The sequence below is a fragment of the Bombina bombina genome, chromosome 9 (assembly GCF_027579735.1).
Source record: "Bombina bombina isolate aBomBom1 chromosome 9, aBomBom1.pri, whole genome shotgun sequence".
NCBI classification, from domain to species: domain Eukaryota; kingdom Metazoa; phylum Chordata; class Amphibia; order Anura; family Bombinatoridae; genus Bombina; species Bombina bombina.
Window position 1 is genome coordinate 219,631,842 of NC_069507.1, and position 19,597 is coordinate 219,651,438.

The following is a 19,597-nucleotide window of genomic DNA, read 5'->3' on the forward strand; positions in this document are numbered from 1 at the left end:
TCTCCTCTTCCATCGGTGGTCGGCTGGCTGAAGACGACTCAAGGTAGGACGATCTTCAGGGGGTAGTGTTAGGTTTATTTAAGGGGGGTTTGGGGTAGATTAGGGGTATGTGGGTGGTGGGTTTTAATGTTGGGGGGGTTGTATTTTTATTTTACAGGCAAAAGAGCAGAATTCTTTGGGGCATGCCCCGCAAAAGGCCCTTTTAAGGGCTGGTAAGGTAAAAGAGCTGGTAACTTTTTAATTTAGAATAGGGTAGGGCATTTTTTTATTTTGGGGGGCTTTGTTATTTTATTAGGGGGCTTAGATTAGGTGTAAGTAGCTTAAAATTGTTGTAATATTTTTTAAATGTTTGTAACATTTTTTTTATTTTTGTAACTTAGCTTTTTTTATTTTTTGTACTTTAGTTAGTTTATTTAATTTAATTTAATTGTAGTTATTTGTAGCTAATTTATTTAATTAATTTAATGATAGTGTAGTGTTAGGTTTAATTGTAACTTAGGTTAGGATTTATTTTACAGGTAATTTTGTATTTCTTTTAGCTAGGTAGTTATTAAATAGTTAATAACTATTTAATAACTATTCTAACTAGCTAAAATAAATACAAAGTTACCTGTAAAATAAATATAAATCCTAAAAGATCTACAATATAATTATTATTTATATTGTAGCTATATTAGGGTTTATTTTAAAGGTAAGTATTTAGTTTTAAATAGGATTAATTTAGTTAATAAGAAAAATATTATTTAGATTTATTTAATTAATATTTAAGTTAGGGGGGTGTTAGGGTTAGTGTTAGACTTAGGTTTAGGGGTTAATAATTTTATTACAGTGGCGGCGGTGTAGGGGGGGCAGGATAGGGGTTAATAAATTTATTATAGGTGGCGACAGTGTAGGGGGGGGCAGATTAGGGGTTAATAAGTTTAATATAGGTTGCTGCGGGGTCCGGGAGCGGCGGTTTAGGGGTTAAACTATTTATTTAGTTGCGGCGAGGTCCGGGATCTGCAGGATAAGGGTTAATAACTTTATTATAGGTGGCGACGGTATAGGGGGGGCAGGATAGGGGTTAATAGGTATAATGTAGGTGGCGGCGGGGTCCAGGAGCGGCGGTTTAGGGGTTAACATATTTATTATAGTGGCGGTGGGTTCCGGGAGCGGCGGTTTAGGGGTTAACATATTTATAATAGTGGCGGCGGGGTCCGGGAGCGGCGGTTTAGGGGTTAATAAGTTTATTATAGTGGCAGTGGGCTCCGGGAGCGGCGGTTTAGGGGTAAACACTTTATTTAGTTGCGGCGGTGTAGGGGGGACATATTAGGGGTGTTTAGACTCGGGGTACATGTTAGGGTGTTAGATGTAGACAGCTCCCATAGGAATCAATGGGATGTCTGGCAGCAGCGAACATGAATTTTTGCTATGGTCAGACTCCCATTGATTCCTATGGGATCCGCCGCCTCCAGGGCGGCGGTTTGAAAACCAGGTACGCTGGGCAGGAAAAGTGCAGAACGTACCTGCTAGTTTTTTGATAACTAGCAAAAGTAGTCAGATAGTGCTGCACTTGTGTGCGGAACATCTGTAGTGACGTAAGAATCGATCTGTGTCGGACTGAGTCCGGCGGATTGAAGCTTACGTCACTAAATTCTACTTTTGCCGGTATCTAGGGCTTGATAACTAAGGCAAATCAGCCTTGCCACAAATACGCTGCGGAATTCCAGCGTATTTGAGGTTGACGGCTTGATAACTAGGGGCCCATGTCATATGATTTAGAAAGAGTATACAATTTTAATAAAGTTTCTAATTTACTTTTATTATCTAATATGCTTGATTGTCTTGCAGCATCGAACATAACATTTCTGTGTTTTCAGACTCCCTATGATTTCTATGCCAATCACAGCCTCAAGGGTGGCGGTTTGAACGATAGGTATGCTGCGTCGGAATAGACACAAGCGTACCTGTTGAATGTTTGATAAATTGGCAAGATGGTCAAATAGAGTCAAAAGTGACGGCGGATGATCAGTATTCCGCTTGAATAACACAAGCATCGATCTGCTTCAGATTGATATCGCGGGAGCGTATATTAAGTCACACATTTCAACATATGACGATCTTGACGCTTTGTTAACTACGGCGGATCAACTTTGCTTCTAATTTGACGCAGGATTTCAGCGTATTATCAGTTGAAGCATTGATAAATCGGCCACATTCTCATGTTCAAGATACCAGTTTGAGATGATTTGAGCTTTGTGACATGGTGCATTATCTATCCTGATAGAAGTAGCCATCAGAAGATGGGTACACTGTAGTCATAAAGGGATGGACATAGTCAACAACATTACTCAGGTAGGCTGTGGCGTTTAAACAATGTTTAATTGGTACTAAGGGGCCCAAAGTGTGCCAAGAAAATATACCCCACACCATTACACCACCAGCCAGAACCGTTGATACAAGGCAGGATGGAACCATGCTTTCATGTTGTTTACACCAAATTCTGACCCTACCTTCTGAATGTAGCATCTGAAATCGAGACTCATCAGACCAGGCAACGTTTTTCCAATCTTCTATTGTCCAATTTTGGTTAGCCTGTGCGAGTTGTAGCCTCAGATTCCTGTTCTTAGCTGACATGAGTGGCACCCGTGTGTTCTTCTGCTGCTGTAGCCTATCTGCTTCAAGGTTCGATGTGTTGTGCGTTCAGAGATGGTATTCTGCATACCTTGGTTGTAACGAGTGGTTGTTTGAGTTACTGTTGCATTTCTATCATCTCGAACAAATCTACACATCCTCCTCTGACATCAACAAGGCATTTTCATCCACACAACTGGCACTCACTGCATATTTTCTCTTTTTCGGACCATTGTCTGTAAACCCTAGAGATGGTTGTGCATGAAAATCCCAGTAGATCAGCAGTTTTTTTAAATACTCAGACCAGCCCATCTGGCACCAACAACTGAAATCCCCTTTCTTCCCCATTCTGATGCTCCGTTTGAACTTCAGCAAGTCGTCTTCACCACATCTAGATGCCTAAATGCATTGAGTTGCTGCCATGTGATTGGCTGATTAGCAATTTGTGTTACCAAGCAATTGAACAGGAGTACCTAATAAAGTGGCCGGTGAGTGTATATATACACATACATATACATCTTTAGAGATGTATATGTATGTATCTCAATGTTAAAGTTCTTTGCCGGCCACATGAGATCTATCTTTGAGCCCTTATAACTTAAGGCTATAAGCAACTGAACAGGTGCACCTAATAAAGTGGCCGGTGAGTGTGTATATATATATATATATATATATATATATATATAAACACAGTATATATGTTTGTACATATGTATTTATGTGTTTATATGTGTCTATATGTTTGTTACTACATATATACACATATAAATACATAAATAAATCTGTACACACACATATACAGTATATATATATATATATATATATATATATATATATATATATATATATATATATATATATATATATATATATAAGCATACATACACATATTTAGATATGTATATGTTTATGCATATACTGTATATGTTAAAGCCCTTTGCAGACCTTTTTTGTCCTTTTACCATCTATTTTTGAGCCCTTATAACTTTTTTATTAATATTTTTTTTGAATATTTTTTTTATCAGACAATGTTTATATGAGTGTAACTGTACAATGACATGTATTTATGTTGTGTTTTATGTAACTCTTTTGTCTTCCCCTACCCTTTAAGCAAGCTCTCAAGTCACGCTAACTGGATGCACGTTAAATGCGATTGAGCAAATGTGTTTACTTTTTACATTGTGCGCAAAAAGCTGCTAACAAAATGATATTGCTTGTGCCCTTACAGTTATCGCGCCACTTGTTATCTAGCCCATGGTGCGGTAGACAAACAGCCTGAAACGGGCAATTGTAAGGCTAGATAAAAACGAATAGATGCTTTAGCTCTCAGGGTATAGGTTGGATAACCCTAATCTACAAATTCAGCAATTAAACATTAAAAGGAGTTCATAATTTTGGTTTGTTATTATTTGAAAAGTATCTTGTTATCCCCAACATTTGTATAAACATAAAATCATGAAAGGTGAAGATAAACATAGAAAAAAAGTGCTCATTAAATGTCCCCAAATCAATGTGAACAGTGTCCTGTATTCAATATGTCCAAAACATGTAGAATAATCCTTCCTCCCTCCCTTCAGTCTAAAGCGGTGTTTACATTTCTGTACTTTTTTGTTCTGCTTCTTACTACATAGATGTCTCCAGAGCTCACGGATTAAGACAAAACTCTCCATATGGTGAGAATTTAGCAGAGAATTAAAAGCCTGGCACTGATAGAAAACAGTTTTCATGGCGTTAATATTCGTGATGCCGAGATCTGCCTTTGATTTGGAATCTGTCTGTGGGAGTAAGAGAATCAGTAGGATGAAACACTGGGTTAAATTGAGAAAGACATGGAGCAAGTGGGGGTTGAATTGAAAGAAGCAAGAACACAAAGAGATGAGAAAAGATGGGACCTCCTCTGGGGGAGAAATACAGTGTAGGGTATAGAAAAGAGATAGCCATATGGAGTTCAGATATGGGGCACTTCTTCCTCTCAGGGGATGGATTCTCTGTCCACACTTTCAGTCTCTCTAGTTTTTATGTTAGTCTAAGGAACCCATTCATGTAAGGGTTGAAAGAGAAGCTGGACAGGCTATTTATGAGTTTACCCTAGAAAGCCACATATAGATAGTGACTTAAATTAAAGGGACAGTAAATAAATTGCAATTAGAAGAAGTTTCTGCAGTCTTACAGTATAACAGCAACTACTGCTTGAGGTTGAAAATGTATGGAATGCCTTATCCCAGTGATGGCGAAAATTGGCACTCCAGATGTTTCAGATCTAACTTTCCCATGATGTTCGATTGGCCTACAGAGCACCATGGGACATATAGTTCTGAAACATCTGGAGAGGCAAGGTTAGCCATAACTGCCTTATTCCGTTGTTTGCTGCAATTGTTTTCATTAGCCAATCTCCACCAACTGCTGACTAATTTGAAGGAGCCATTCTACACTTGTTCCTGGAGTAGGCACAGCTAGCCACAGTCAATATCTTGGAAAGTTCTTATTTTATCATCTCTACTGAAGTCAATTAGGTTCACATACGATGCAGGGTAAGGCTTGTGAAGACTGTAGTGTACATTACCAGTTCTTAAAATTGGAAAACGCTTTATTTTCAGACTTAAATTATAGGAACGGTGCAATATAAATAATAAAAATTATACTGGAAAGTTTTTTTTGTATTTTAACAACAAACATTTCAGCAATTTATATCACAACAACAAAGTGCTAATATTGTTGTGCTGTGTTCCAGGATTCAGATAGAACATATGTTTTTAAACAACCTTCCAATTTACTTATATTATCAAATTTGCTTAATTTTCCTGATATCCTTTGTTGAAGAAGCAGCATTGCACTACTGGGGGCAAACTGAACGCATTGGGGCCGACAGACTTCGCTGATTGCCGACAGCATGCGCTGTTAGCATTTAACATTGCACAAGCAGTTCTGGTGAACTGCTTGTGCAATGCCACCTCCGGCAGATTTGCGGACAATCGGCCGCTTGCAGGGGGTGTCAATCAACCCGATCGTATAGGATCGGGCAGATTGCAGACTGCAGCCTCAGAGGTGGCGGACCAGTTATGGAGCTGCGGTCTTAACCGCATGGACACAGGAGCATCAGGGGCCATTTGGCTCTTGATAAATCGGCCCCATTGAATGAGTTAATGACAAGAGGCATGTATTTGCAACGACCAATCAGCAGCTAGTTCCCAGTAGTGCATAGCTGCTCCTGAGCCTACTTAGGTATGTTTTTCAAAAAAGGATAACAAGAGAACAAAGTGAATTAAATAATAGAAGTAAATTGGAAAGTTGTTTAAAATTGTATGTTCTATCTGAATCATAAAAGAAGAAAAAAATGGGTTTCATGTCCATTTAAGGTCAATATATTAAAGATTAATTGTGCTATTTTCAATTAATCTCTCCTCCACATCCAGACATTTTCATTGTGTGATAAACAGTTCCCAAGCTAAAATGTGTGATTCTAATATACTCACAGTGTTTCAGGATCTTATAATACTTATGAGGCGTCTTAGATCCTGTTGCCTGAGCGGAGAGCTTTTGATAATACATTCTGAAGCTCATAATAGAGTTTTTTTTGTGTTTTTATGAAGGCTTTTCCTTGTCAAAATTAAAGATTGTTCCTACAGCAAACAATCTCTTCTTCAGAAGTATTTGGTTGAATAAAGAACTATGTCATCCCTTGTAGATAAAGAGTGAAATATCACTTCAAGTAGGGGGCAAGTATTTAACATAAGAAAAATACACACACACACGTAAACTCTCTCCCTTTTTAAAACATTGTTTTTAGGAAATTCAGCGGAAAGACAAATGTTAATTCCAGTATTTAAGGTCCCTCAGAATTGTGATAATATAATATTATAATATATAATACAACATATATTGAAAATCACTAAGAGAAAATTAACAAGACACAATTTCCAGCACTAAACTATTTCGTAATTATCAAACCATACCATTGTACACATTGTGCACACAGGTCTAACCTTTGGACAGGGTGAGAGGGGTACCCACCCAGGGCCCTGTTCTTTGGGGGGCCCATAATTTCAGCAGTGAGGTTATGAGATGGTGCAATGTATATGTTGTATATAGTTTATAAAAAGTGTTTATGGTATCAGGAGGTCTAATATTGTGTGCTATTCGTTTTATATCGGTATCACTGAATGTTGGCACATACAAGGGGCCGGGCATACAGGGGAGGGGAATAAGGACACTGGGCTTAGGGGCCCCACAAATTTATCTTGCCCAGTGCCGTGCAAATGCTAAGGTTGGCACTGTGTGCACATAGTAAAGTATAAACAACTAAATCAACTTATACACATTTATCTAAAATGTCCTATTTTAGAATCCAAGGCCACCAAGGGCCTCACTCAGTCATATTAGAAAATGTATATATCTAGGTTATAATAAATCTAGCCCGGCCTTCCTTTAACACATGCAATGAAAATTTATTTTAGTTCCAGAGTATATCCATCATAGGAAACATCAATTTGAGATAAATATGTATACGATGAATTGGTTGTTTATGATTTGCTGATATGTGCACTGCACAATAGATATGTGCAATTCATTTTGGATCGATTCGGAAATTCTGAAAATTCAGCAAATTCGGAGATTCGGATCGAACCAAATTTCCGAATTAAAATACTGCTGAATTTACCGAATAAATCCAAATTAGTTCGGATTTATTCGGTAAATTCGGATGGCCATGGATTACACTAGTATTGTACAGTATATTAGGTTATATCACTCTGCTATGGGTTACACCTAATATACAGTACATTATACTAGTCTAATCCCACCTAAAACTTACTGAAATTCTGAATTTCCGAACCGAATCGAACCGAATCCAGCTGAATTTCTTCGAATCCGAATGAATCCGAAATGAATCCGAACCGAATCGATTAAAAATGTTTCGAATTCGAATCGATCCGAACCGAAATTAAAAAAATTCCGAATCGATCCGAACCGAACCGAATTTTTTCGCCATGCACATATCTACTGCACAATGTATAGAATTTTTAAATTTACACCACCGTGCACATTTATTCATGTAGGAATTTGATAAAGCATGGATAATGTTAACTGTTTTATTAATTGATCTTGTGGTGAGGTATATAAGTTAATTTAAACTACTATATATATATATATATATATATATATATATATATATATATATATATATATATATATGTATATACTGTATATATATATATATATATATATATATATATATATACACTGTATATAAATATAAATACACAACATAGTATGTCTTATAGTTCTTTTCTTAATTAAAAAAAAAAAAAAAAATCTGTAAAAAAAAAACTAACATTAAATCTAGTTTGTTCCCAATGTCTTAATGCACTGAGACATGGGTTAACATAAGAGTTGTGGTTATTGCGTGTTGCAAATGAATCACTCAAGCTTTCTTGAATGACCGTTCATACCGAGGGTGCCAAGAATCAAACCTGTGACTGTGAGGTCAGTAGATTAATGCAGCAGGTGCTTTTACTGTTAGTGACGACACTGCAGAAAAAGCTGAAAATTGGGGAAAATATTAATATTTTCCTGCGTAAGAGCCCCATGTAAATGTCTTTATTATTTTAATCTAAGACTGATCATCAGAGAGCAACTGTGAATTCTTTCACTTGGCCTTTTTTCTGTCGTAAAATAACTATAAGTGCCCAAATATAAGCAGACAATTGCAAACAAAAATCACTTTCAGTTTATCATAACATAACTTTAATTATGTGATTTTTTTTCCATTAATAACAAATCTTTAGCTCCAAATATTTGTAGCTAGGTATTAGGGACTTAGGAGTTTGAGGGGAGCCGTTGCCATTTCGTGGGTGGGGCATTGTCAGGAGGAGCAGGGTCATTATTGGCTAGTGGAAGGGATCTGGTTGTTCGGTGGGCGTGTCTGGGTATTTTGTGGGTGTGTCTGGCTCTGTATGTGCAGGGCTAAAGGAATTTCAGCAAATATGGACATTTGACTGCCAAAAGGGGACAGAGCTCAGAATTAGGAGCTCTCTCTCTCAGATAGGGACAGCTGGGGGGGCCTGCAACTCATATCCAGCTGTGCCTTTATGCAAGTGTGAGTGTGTGGTCGTGTGTAATGTGTGAGTGTGTGTGTGGTTGTGTGTAGTGTGTGTGCGTGTGTATAGTGTGAGTGTGTGTGTGGTTGTGTGCATAGTGTGAGTGTGTGTGTGTGTGTATTGTGTTTATAGTGTGAGCATGCATGTAAATGTTTGCATGTCTGTGAGTGTGTGTGTGTAGTATGTGAGTGTGTGTGTAGTGTGTGAGTGTGTGTAGTGTGTGAGTGTGTGGGTGTAGTGTGTGAGTGTGCATGTAGTGTGTGAGTGTGTGTGTGGTTGTCTGTATAGTGTGAGTGTGTGTGTGGTTGTGTGTGTGTGTTGTGTGTAGTGTGAGCATGCATGTAAATGTTTGCATGTCTGTGAGTGTGTGTGTAGTGTGTGAGTGTGCGTGTAGTGTGTGAGTTTGCGTGTAGTGTGTCAGTGTGTGTGTGGTTGTGTGTATAGTGTGAGTGTGTGTGTGTTTGTAAAAATTGATTTAAAGGGAAAATCTTGTCAAAATAAAAACCTTTTATGATTCAGATAGGGCATACAATTTTAACCTTTTATGATTCAGATAGGGCATACAATTTTAAACAACTTTCCAATTTACTTTTAGCATCAAATTTGCGTTGTTCTCTTGGTATTCTTTGTTGAAAGCTAAACCTAGGTAGGCTCATATGCTAATTTGTAAGCCCTTGAAGGCCGCCTCTTATATTATGACAGTTTTTCACAGCTACATATCCAAAGTTTTTAAGAAATTGGTGGCTGGAAAAAGTTTGTACTTTGGAAGTTTTTCACAGCTAGACAGTACTAGTTCACGTGTGCCATATAGATAATATTGTGCTCACTCACATGGAGTTATTTATGAGTCAGTATTGATTGGATAAAATTAAAATCTGTCAAAATAATTTAAATAAGTGGGCAGTCTGCAGGATCTTAGATACAAGGTAATCACAGAGGTAAAAAGTGTATTAATATAAGTGTTAGTTATGCAAAACTGGGTAATGGGTAATAACGGCATTATCTATCTTTTTGAATAATAAAAATTCTGGAGTAGACTGTCCCTTTTAAAGCTGTTGTTGCTGATGTTGTATTAATCCTTTGCTGCTGTTGTAGGTTCTGGGCTCCCAATCAGGGAGCAGGACAAAGCAGAGTTTGGAAGCTTCGAGTGATATTTGCAGATCATGCTCGCTCACAGTCAGTCAGATGGGGTTGCTCGTAGGGTGGTGCGCAAGAGGCGGTTACACTGACAAGATGCTGCTGCTCTTCCTGATTCTGGTCAGCTTGACAAAGGCCTGTCCGTCATACAGTCTGGTTGAAGACACTACTTTGGAACCTGAAGGTAAGAAGGGCTCAAAGGGCAGGGCACTCTCATCTTTTGTTTAAAGATATATTTAACATTCTGTTTTTAACTGTTGTAAAAAAAAAAAAAACACACTAAGCAGTGGGATATACAGTATACTTAAAAGAAATCACTATTTTAAAAGGATTTTACCTTTAAATCCTTTTTTTTTAATTCATTTTTGCAGTGTCCATTACTTCCTGTCACAGCCCTACAAGAAGGCTCTACAGGAAGGCAAAGGAATAGTTTTTCATTTGAAGTGTTGATAGGCAGTTTATAGCCCATGATCAGTAGAGGGCTTCTGCTGCAAAATTCATGTGACATTAGAACTTAGGTTGTAATGTCTGCATGCTTATCTAGCTATAAGGGCTACACTGAGAATTTCTATGTTTTAATTTTGCACAAAAACAAATTGTTAGCTTTTTTTTAAAAGGGATTACCTATCTTTCAAACAATAAAATTTCTAGAGTAAACTGTCCCTTTAAGGCACATTTAAAACCTTATACCTTTCATAGAGACATTAAAGACTGTAAGGCTGTAATATAAATATATTAAGCGCTATACATTTGTTTAATGTAATAGTATTTCTTATTCTTTCCTTAAATGTAATATTCAATTCAAATGTTCTAATAATTAAATTTGAATTATGCAGTATTCAAATTCGAAAAATTTGAATTGATATATTTGTAATATTATTTCTAATGCTTTCTTTAAATGTAATATTCGAATTATGCAATATTCGAAATAGAAACATTCGTATTGATATATTTGTGTCTATTATGTATCAATTTACTAGCCCCATGAACTATTGTTAAATCGAATGTTACATTCGAAATTTCAAATGTGGACATTCAATCTAATTATAAGCATTCACATTTGAAAGTGACATTCTAAAACTGTAAATAGCATTCAATAATAGAATGATGAAGAATATTCGTTCATATCAACAATCAATTATGTAAATCGAATTTCAACAATAACATGCGTTCTAACATTCGAATTAGAATGTAAACACATTCGCCCATCCCTAGTGCTAACTAGTGTGCATTGTACAAGTTGAAAGTAAACAGTTGCGCTCAAGTATAAACAGAATTTGCGCTCAATAGATTAGTGCGTGTGAAGACCTAGCGTAAAGGGTAAGGGTTAAAAAAAGCTGCTCCATACACAACATAAATACATTTAAAAAAAGTATTATACCATATATACACTTTCTAATAAAAATATTTTATATAAATATTAATCAAATGTTTTATAAGGGTTAAAAGGGATATGGTATTTGACAAGGTATTTGACTGGGCAGGGTTATTATGTATAGTATACATATATGTCTAAATATGTGTATGTGTATACACATATATAGACATATGTATACAAATAAATATATACTGCATGTGTTGCCCTATAAATACACATCCTTTAAGAAGGAGGGATACGTCTATGATTAAGTCCAGACTGGGCGAAACATGTTAGGCTGTGTTTGCTGTTTTTACCTGGATACTCTGCTACTCACTAACCTACCTTATGTGTGAATAAAATTTAGATATTTTAAATCATCTTTGGACGCCTGGAATCTTTAAATTTCTTCTTTGATATATATATATATATATATATATATATATATATATATATATATATATATATATATATATATATATATATATATATATATATATATATATATAAAAAGAGGACAATGGGGATTGGAAGGAAAGCGCTATTTCTATAAACTTTAAAAATGTATACAAACAAAGTTGCATAAAAGGTATTAACAAAATATGATTGGATGATATAGATGTATCTTATAAAATATACTTATAGACGAATATGAAAACGATTATCAAGTATACATAGGAAGGGAAGGTCAAATGTCTCTAATATACAGTTTATACACAGTATGTTAGAATTCCCAGATGTGAATTAATAAAGAGTTATTCCAGAAAGATATTTCTGGAGTTCCTACTTACAGGATTTGACCTCAATCTTATGAGGTAAGTGAACGGCACTGGGGGATAACACTCTCTGTGTGCAACCCTGATAGCTCTTGGCTCCAAGGCTCTGTTTTCGAATATGTGATCCCTCTAGTGCTTCTTCTAGTATGGTGAAACTCCCAGGTGGTTTGTGGCTCCAGGGTTTACATTTCTCCTATGGGTTTATCTGTACCGGTACAGGGTCACTCCTCTGCTTCTCGCAGTATAGTAGAGATCCGGATCTCACTCTCACAGGTGGATGTGTAATCAAACAAACGCAAGGAAAAGTCACAGGGGATTTTGATTGGCTACTCCGGTGTCTGACTTAAAGTTAGCGCGCCACTTGTAATCTGGTCCAAATTGTTTAATTATTCATAGTACAAAACTTTACAATGCACTGCTGTTATTTATGCTCCTTTAATTTAAGACTGAAAATAATAATAATGCTAACCCCAACCTTAGGCAGGACAATATCCACGAGCCAGAGAGCCACAACTGCTAAAACTTTAGCTGCTACATTTTTAGATATTCTTCAGCTATCTGTATACAACGTAAGGTCCCAGGTCCACTGGGCTGTCCTCAACTGAATTCCAAGGGTTTTCTGCAGCTTTTTAATAAACATAAATAAATAAATAACATCTTGGATGAGTGTCAAAAATATTTTTTAATAGCGAGGAGCCAGTCTGGACTTGTTACTGGAATAAACAAGGGTAACCATGGTCATTATGTTAGCAAATCTTCATTGAATTGCAGTTCCTTATCAAATAATATCTGCTTAAGACATATATGTGGAAAGGTTGAGTTTGTGAATCATGCCATGTGCACTTCCAAAACCTAAGACAAACTGGAGTCTTTTAATGATCATCAAACTACTTTAGAAGTCATTTGTACATCATCAGGCTTGTAAAGTCATCAGCTAAGGTAAAACATTCTGGGTGATGACTTCAGAATGATTAGCAGATTACCTTACTAATTTCTTCACAAGCATGAACAGCCAGTGAATGACTCTAGAGTTATCTCATTTGAATTTTTCGGCCTGTGGGCATACTTCAGAATGGCTTCTGATGACTAGTCTGGAGTCATAGATTACTTTAGAATGACACCAGGAAGATCATCATTCAGAACTGGATAACTCTTAACTTTCAGACTTAAAGGAAAGGAAATGGGGACAAAATATATAATACAAGTATAATAAAAGGTTGTTTACTATATGTAATTAAACATTTTATATAAAAATCTCAAAGTATTTACAATCCCATAATAAGATGAGGTTTTGGTTAGTGGCGCCTTGACAGAATTTAGTCTCCATCTCAAAAAAAATCAGGGCATCTCTAATATGAACTGACTATCTCTTTTTCTGTATGGAAAATATTGTACAATATTGTACATAGTACAAAACTGTTGTTATTTATGCTCCTTTAATTTAAGACTGAAAATAATAATAATAATGCTAACCCCAACCTTAGGCAGGACAATGTCCACGAGCCAGAGAGCCACAACTGCTAAAACCTTAGCTGCTACATTTTTAGATAATCTTCAGCTATCTGTATACAACGTAAGGTCCCAGGTCCACTGGGCTGTCCTCAACTGAATTCCAATGGTTTTCTGCAGTTTTTCAATAAACATAAATAAATAAATAACATCTTGGATGAGTGTCAAAAATATTTTTTAATATATATAATTAAACATTTTATATCAAAATCTCAAAGTATTTACAATCCCATAATAAGATGAGGTTTTGGTTAGTGGCGCCTTGACAGAATTTAGTCTCCATCTCAAAAAAAATCAGGGCATCGCTAATATGAACTGACTATCTCTTTTACTGTATGGAAAATATTGTATATTCAGGCCAGATGTGTGTCGGAGACCTATCCTGTAACAATGGGTGGTTTTAGTTAGTTTTTTTGTTTACCCACCGTAACCTTATCATGAATCTGTTTTGCATTGTCTCCGAGCTGTATCTATCGGTCCCCTCTTCCTTTGAAAGCCTCTTTGCTGTTCTGCCGACACTCTGGAAGTTTAAACAAAGAAAAAAAAATCTTTTTGAAGTGAATATTTTAAACCTCAAACCCATTTAAACAGCCCTTTTATTTTCCTTTCATCCTGATCACATATTGCACTGTGATCACTTACATAACCAACATTTGCTGCCGTTTCATTTCTTCAATTAGCTACCAGAATGTTCCTAGTTCTTAGTGAAAGCATATTTTATGCCATTTGATCATGCTTTCCAACAAATTAACTGGACATATTTTTTTTTAGGCGGCACCCAGCTCGATACATTATACCGTTTCTTTAAAGAGCTAATACTAATTTTGTTCGACTTTCCTATCTATCAGAATTTCCATTCCTGTATGGCAGCTTGAGTCATTTATGACTTTCATTAACATCAATATGTGACAGGTGTGCAATTAATCATTTGAATAATATTATAATTAACATATTTAAACATCTGCATACTTTATGTAGTCATAATATAGTATTTAAAGGGACAGTCAAGTCCCAATTTTTTTTTTCATGATTTAAATAGGGCATGCAATTTTAAACAACTTCCCAATTTACTTTTATCACCAATTTTGCTTTGTTCTCTTGGTATTCTTAGTTGAAAGCTAAACCTAGGAGGTTCATATGCTAATGTCTTAGACCTTGAAGACTGCCTCTAATCTGAATACATTTTGACCACTAGAAGGCATTAGTTCACATGTTTCATATAGATAACATTGAGCTCATGCTAGGTCGTAAAGTGACCTAGGAGTGAGCACTGATTGGCTAAACTGCGTGTCTGTCAAAAGAACTGAAATAAGGGGGCAGTCAGCAGAAGCTTAGATACAAGATAATTACAGAGGTAAAACGTGTATTATTATAACTGTGTTGGTTATGCAAAACTGGGGAATGGGAAATAAAGGGATTATCTTTCTTTTTAAACAACAAAAATTCTGGTGTTAACTGTCCCTTTAAAAGAGCATTTAAATGCAAACATAGCATGCTCAGATTTGTTAGTGCATGCACATCTCGCCTTACTGACTCCAGGTAACTATTTGTTTAAACCTATAGGTAAAGTCTCACTTGGGAGCCACAAGCATTGCCATACAATAAGTAGAGGGCTAATTTAAATAGGAGAGTGTCACATGCCCCTTTACGTTGCCCAGGTGCTGCTGAGTTAAGGGCTTTTTATAGCCTTACCCCAGGATCAGCGAAAGGGGGCATTTGCCACCTCTACCCAGGGCCGTATTTAACGCGGGGCAAAAGGGGCAGATGCCCTGGGCCCTGTCAGATGCCCTGGGCCCTTCCCCTTGAGCCTGTGCTGCCTGAAATAGTTTTCCCAGCTTTTTAAATATTGCACCTTTCCTCTGTTCAACAGTTAACTTCACAAGTGCATAGGCTGATTGATGTTTTGCGCGCAGCTTATGCGCATACTATGGTGCGCGCGCAGCCACCACCAGCTGCTGTTGTCATGTGGAGGACAAGGAGCGATTCACTCTATCCCCTCTATAAATGCCTATAATGGTAATTTAAGTTTGCAGCTACTTATCCTAATATGTCAAAGTACTATTAAACAGTATGTTCATAACTATGACCTGATTAAGGGTGTTATGTTTTGAATAATGTCCTCAGCATTATATCAACATTACTTCTGTTCTAAAACTGCTCACAAACAGAATGGACATAGTGTTAACTGCTTAATATAGTTTCATCCCTTGAGAGTTGAAGTCTTTAATTTGTGCTGCAGAAAGGAAAATGTGACCTGACTGAGAGCTGTTTCATTATGACACCTTCATGGTATGTTGTAGGCTGTCCTGGCATCTGCGAGCTGGGGTGAATAGGGCTCTCTGAAGCAAGTTTCCAGGTGACCTGCAGTCTGCACAAAAGATCTTTTATTCCAGTGGAACAGTTATCAGTAGCAGCAGCAGCAGGCTGTGATCTGGGCAGGAGAAGCTGTGATAAGGAAATGCTTTCTATATTATTAACCCATTGTATGCAAAACAAACTCTCTAGACTGATACTCAATTCATTCAATACCCTATAAGCAAACATTGTTGTTTTTTAAAGATATATTTTATGCAATTAAATAAAGAGTGTAGTTACATAATTATCTTTTACTGCTTGAGAGATACATCTTTAACATCTGGTATTTAAATTCCATAATGCAGGGGTGTCCAAACTTTGCTCTCCAGAGGTTTTGGAACTACATTTCCGATGATGCTCAGCCAGCATTTTATCTAACTGAGCATCATGGGAAATGTAGTTCCAAAACCTCTGGAGAGCAAAGTTTGGACACCCCTGCCATAATGGATCATAGCGTAATGTACCTGGAATTGGCAGAATAATTTTCAGTATATTTTTACGACAGATTGGAACCGAAAATGGCCATCAAGTATGTCCAGATTTATTATTACATTCAAGTATTAGCCCTACCTGAATTATGAAAGTCTAATTTCTTTCCAATGGCATGGAGAGTCCACAAATCCATTTGATTACTAGTGGGAATTCAACTCCTGGCCACCAGGTGGAGGCAAAGAACACCCCAACAAAGCTTCAAGTATCCTCCCACTTCCCACAATCCCCAGTCATTCTTTGCCTGTGTAACATTGTTGGTGATGTGAGAAGATGTGGCTGGAGAAATCAAGTTGCTAATCCTTTAATGGGTACGTTTCCCTGCAAGCAAGGATTGGGGTTATGCTGTGTCCATTATAATTCTCTTTAGTAAGAGTAATGGTGGGTTTTAGCAGTTGGAAAACAGGGAGGTGGTATTTGCTTACCTTCCAACATTTCAGCTACCCCTATATAGAAAACCAAGGTTGGTTTACTCTGTTTTTTCTTTATCTACAGGTCTGTAAGGATTCTGTCACACCTTTTTGCTGTACCTGCCCTACAGAGGATCCACAGGTAAGTGCTTTTAACTTCTAGGGGAGAAGGATGCAGCACTTAGAAGTTCCTTGTTTAAAAAAAAAAAGGATACTTAGAGAACAAGGTGGATCCTTATGGGACTGAATATCCCTTTTAGAGGTTGGGGATTTATTGGGCAGCAGTTAAGGGCACTGTTCTGTCATGTGAAGACTTTTTTTATTTCGGCTATGGGGATTTGTTTGCACAAGTTTACCTTTTATTTAGTTTGGGTAATATCTCTAAGAATATTGTTGGACCACACCTTACTTTTGATTTTGCGATCATGTGACCTCTCTGTTACTTCCTGAGTGCTAAACAGTTTTGGCCAGATTACGAGTTTTGCGTTAGGAGCTGTGCGGTGCTAACGAGCAGTTTTTTCTCACCGCTCACTTACCTACAGCGCTGGTATTACAGGTTTTTATAAACCGGCATTAAAAGGCAAGAAGTGAGCGTAGAGCAAAATTGTGCTCCACACCGCACTTCAATACCAGTGCTGCTTAAGTCAGTGGTGAGCTGGTCGTACGTGCTCGTGCACGATTTCCCCATAGACATCAATGGGGAGAGCCGGCTAAGAAAAAGTCTAACACCTGCAAAAAAGCAGCGTAAAACTCAGTAACGCAGCCCCATTGATTCCTATGGGGAAACACATTTCATGTTTACACCTAACACCCTAACATGAACCCCGAGTCTAAACACCCCTAATCTTACACTTATTAACCCCTAATCTGCCGCCCCAATATCGCTGACCCCGACATTATACTTATTAACCCCTAATCTTCTGCCCCAACATCACCGCCACCTACATTATATTTATTAACCCCTAATCTGCCGCCCCAAATGTCGCCGCAACCTACCTACACTTATTAACCCCGAATCTGCCGCCTCCAACGTCGCCACCACTATATGAAATGTATTACCCCTAAACCTAAGTCTAACCCTAACACCCCCTAATTGAAATATAATTAAAATAAATCTAAATAAAATTTCTATCATTAACTAAATTATTCCTATTTAAAGCTAAATACTTACCTATAAAATAAACCGTAAGCTAGCTACAATATAACTAATAGTTACATTGTATCTAGCTTAGGGTTTATTTTTATTTTACAGGCAAGTTTGAATTTATTTTAACTAGGTAGAATAGTTACTAAATAGTTATTAACTATTTAATAACTACCTAGCTAAAATAAAGACAAATTGACCTGTAAAATAAAACCTAATCTAAGTTACAATAACACCTAACACTACACTACAATTAAATACATTAACTAAATTAAATACAATTAAATAAATTAAATTAGCTAAATCACAAAAACAAACAAACACTAAATTACAGAAAATAAAAAGCAAATTACAGATCTTTAAACTAATTACACCTAATCTAATAGCCCTATCAAAATAAAAAAGCCCCCCCAAAATAAAAAAAGCCCTAGCCTAAACTAAACTATCAATATCCCTTAAAAGGGCCTTTTGCGGGGCATTGCCCCAAAGTAATCAGCTCTTTTACCTGTAAAAAAATAATAATACAAACAACCCCCCAACAGTAAAACCCACCACCCACACAACCAAATAAAATACTAACTAAAAAAACTAAGCTCCCCATTGCCCTGAAAAGGGCATTTGGCTCTCTTGCAGGCCCAAAGCCCTAACCTAAAAATAAAACTCACCCAATACATAATTAAAAAAATCCTAACACTAACCCCTGAAGATTCACTTACTGGGAGAAGTCTTCATCCAAGCGGCAAGATGTCCTCAACGAAGCCGGCAGAAGTGGTCCTCCAGATGGGCAGAAGTGGTCCTCCAGATGGGCAGAAGTCTTCATCCAGACGGCATCTTCTATCTTCATCCTTCCAGTGCGGAGCGGGTCCATCTTCAAATGACGGCTTCTTCGTAATGAATATCTCTTTAAGTGACGTCATCCAAGATGGCGTCCCTTAGATTCCGATTGGCTGATAGAATTCTATCAGCCAATCGGAATTAAGGTAGAAAAAATCCTATTGGAACAGCCAATAGAATAGCTCAATCCTATTGGCTGATAGCCAATAGCTCAATCCTATTGGCTGATTGCATCAGCCAATAGGATTTTTTCTACCTTAATTCCGATTGGCTGATAGAATTCTATCAGCCAATCGGAATCTAAGAGATGCCATCTTGGATGACGTCAGTTAAAGAGATATTCATTACGAAGAAGCCGTCGTTTGAAGAGGATGCTCCGCATCGAATGTCTTGAAGATGGACCTGGTCCGTGCCGGAAGGATGAAGATAGAAGATGCCACCTGGATGAAGACGTCTGCCCGTCTGGAGGACCACTTCTGCCCGTCTGGAGGACCACTTCTGCCGGCTTCATTGAGGACATCTTGCCGCTTGGATGAAGACTTCTCCCGGTAAGTGAATCTTCGGGGGTTAGTGTTAGGATTTTTTAAGGGTGTATTGGGTGGGTTTATTTTTTAGGTTAGGGCTTTGGGCCTGCAAAAGAGCTAAATGCCCTTTTAAGGGCAATGCCCATCCAAATGCCCTTTTCAGGGCAATGGGGAGCTTAGGTTTTTTTAGTTAGTATTTTATTTGGGGGGTTGGTTGTGTCGGTGGTGGTTTTTACTGTTGGGGGGGTTGTTTGTATTTTTTTTTACAGGTAAAAGAGCTGATTACTTTGGGGCAATGCCCCGCAAAAGCCCCTTTTAAGGGTTATTGATAGTTTAGTTTAGGCTAGGGTTTTT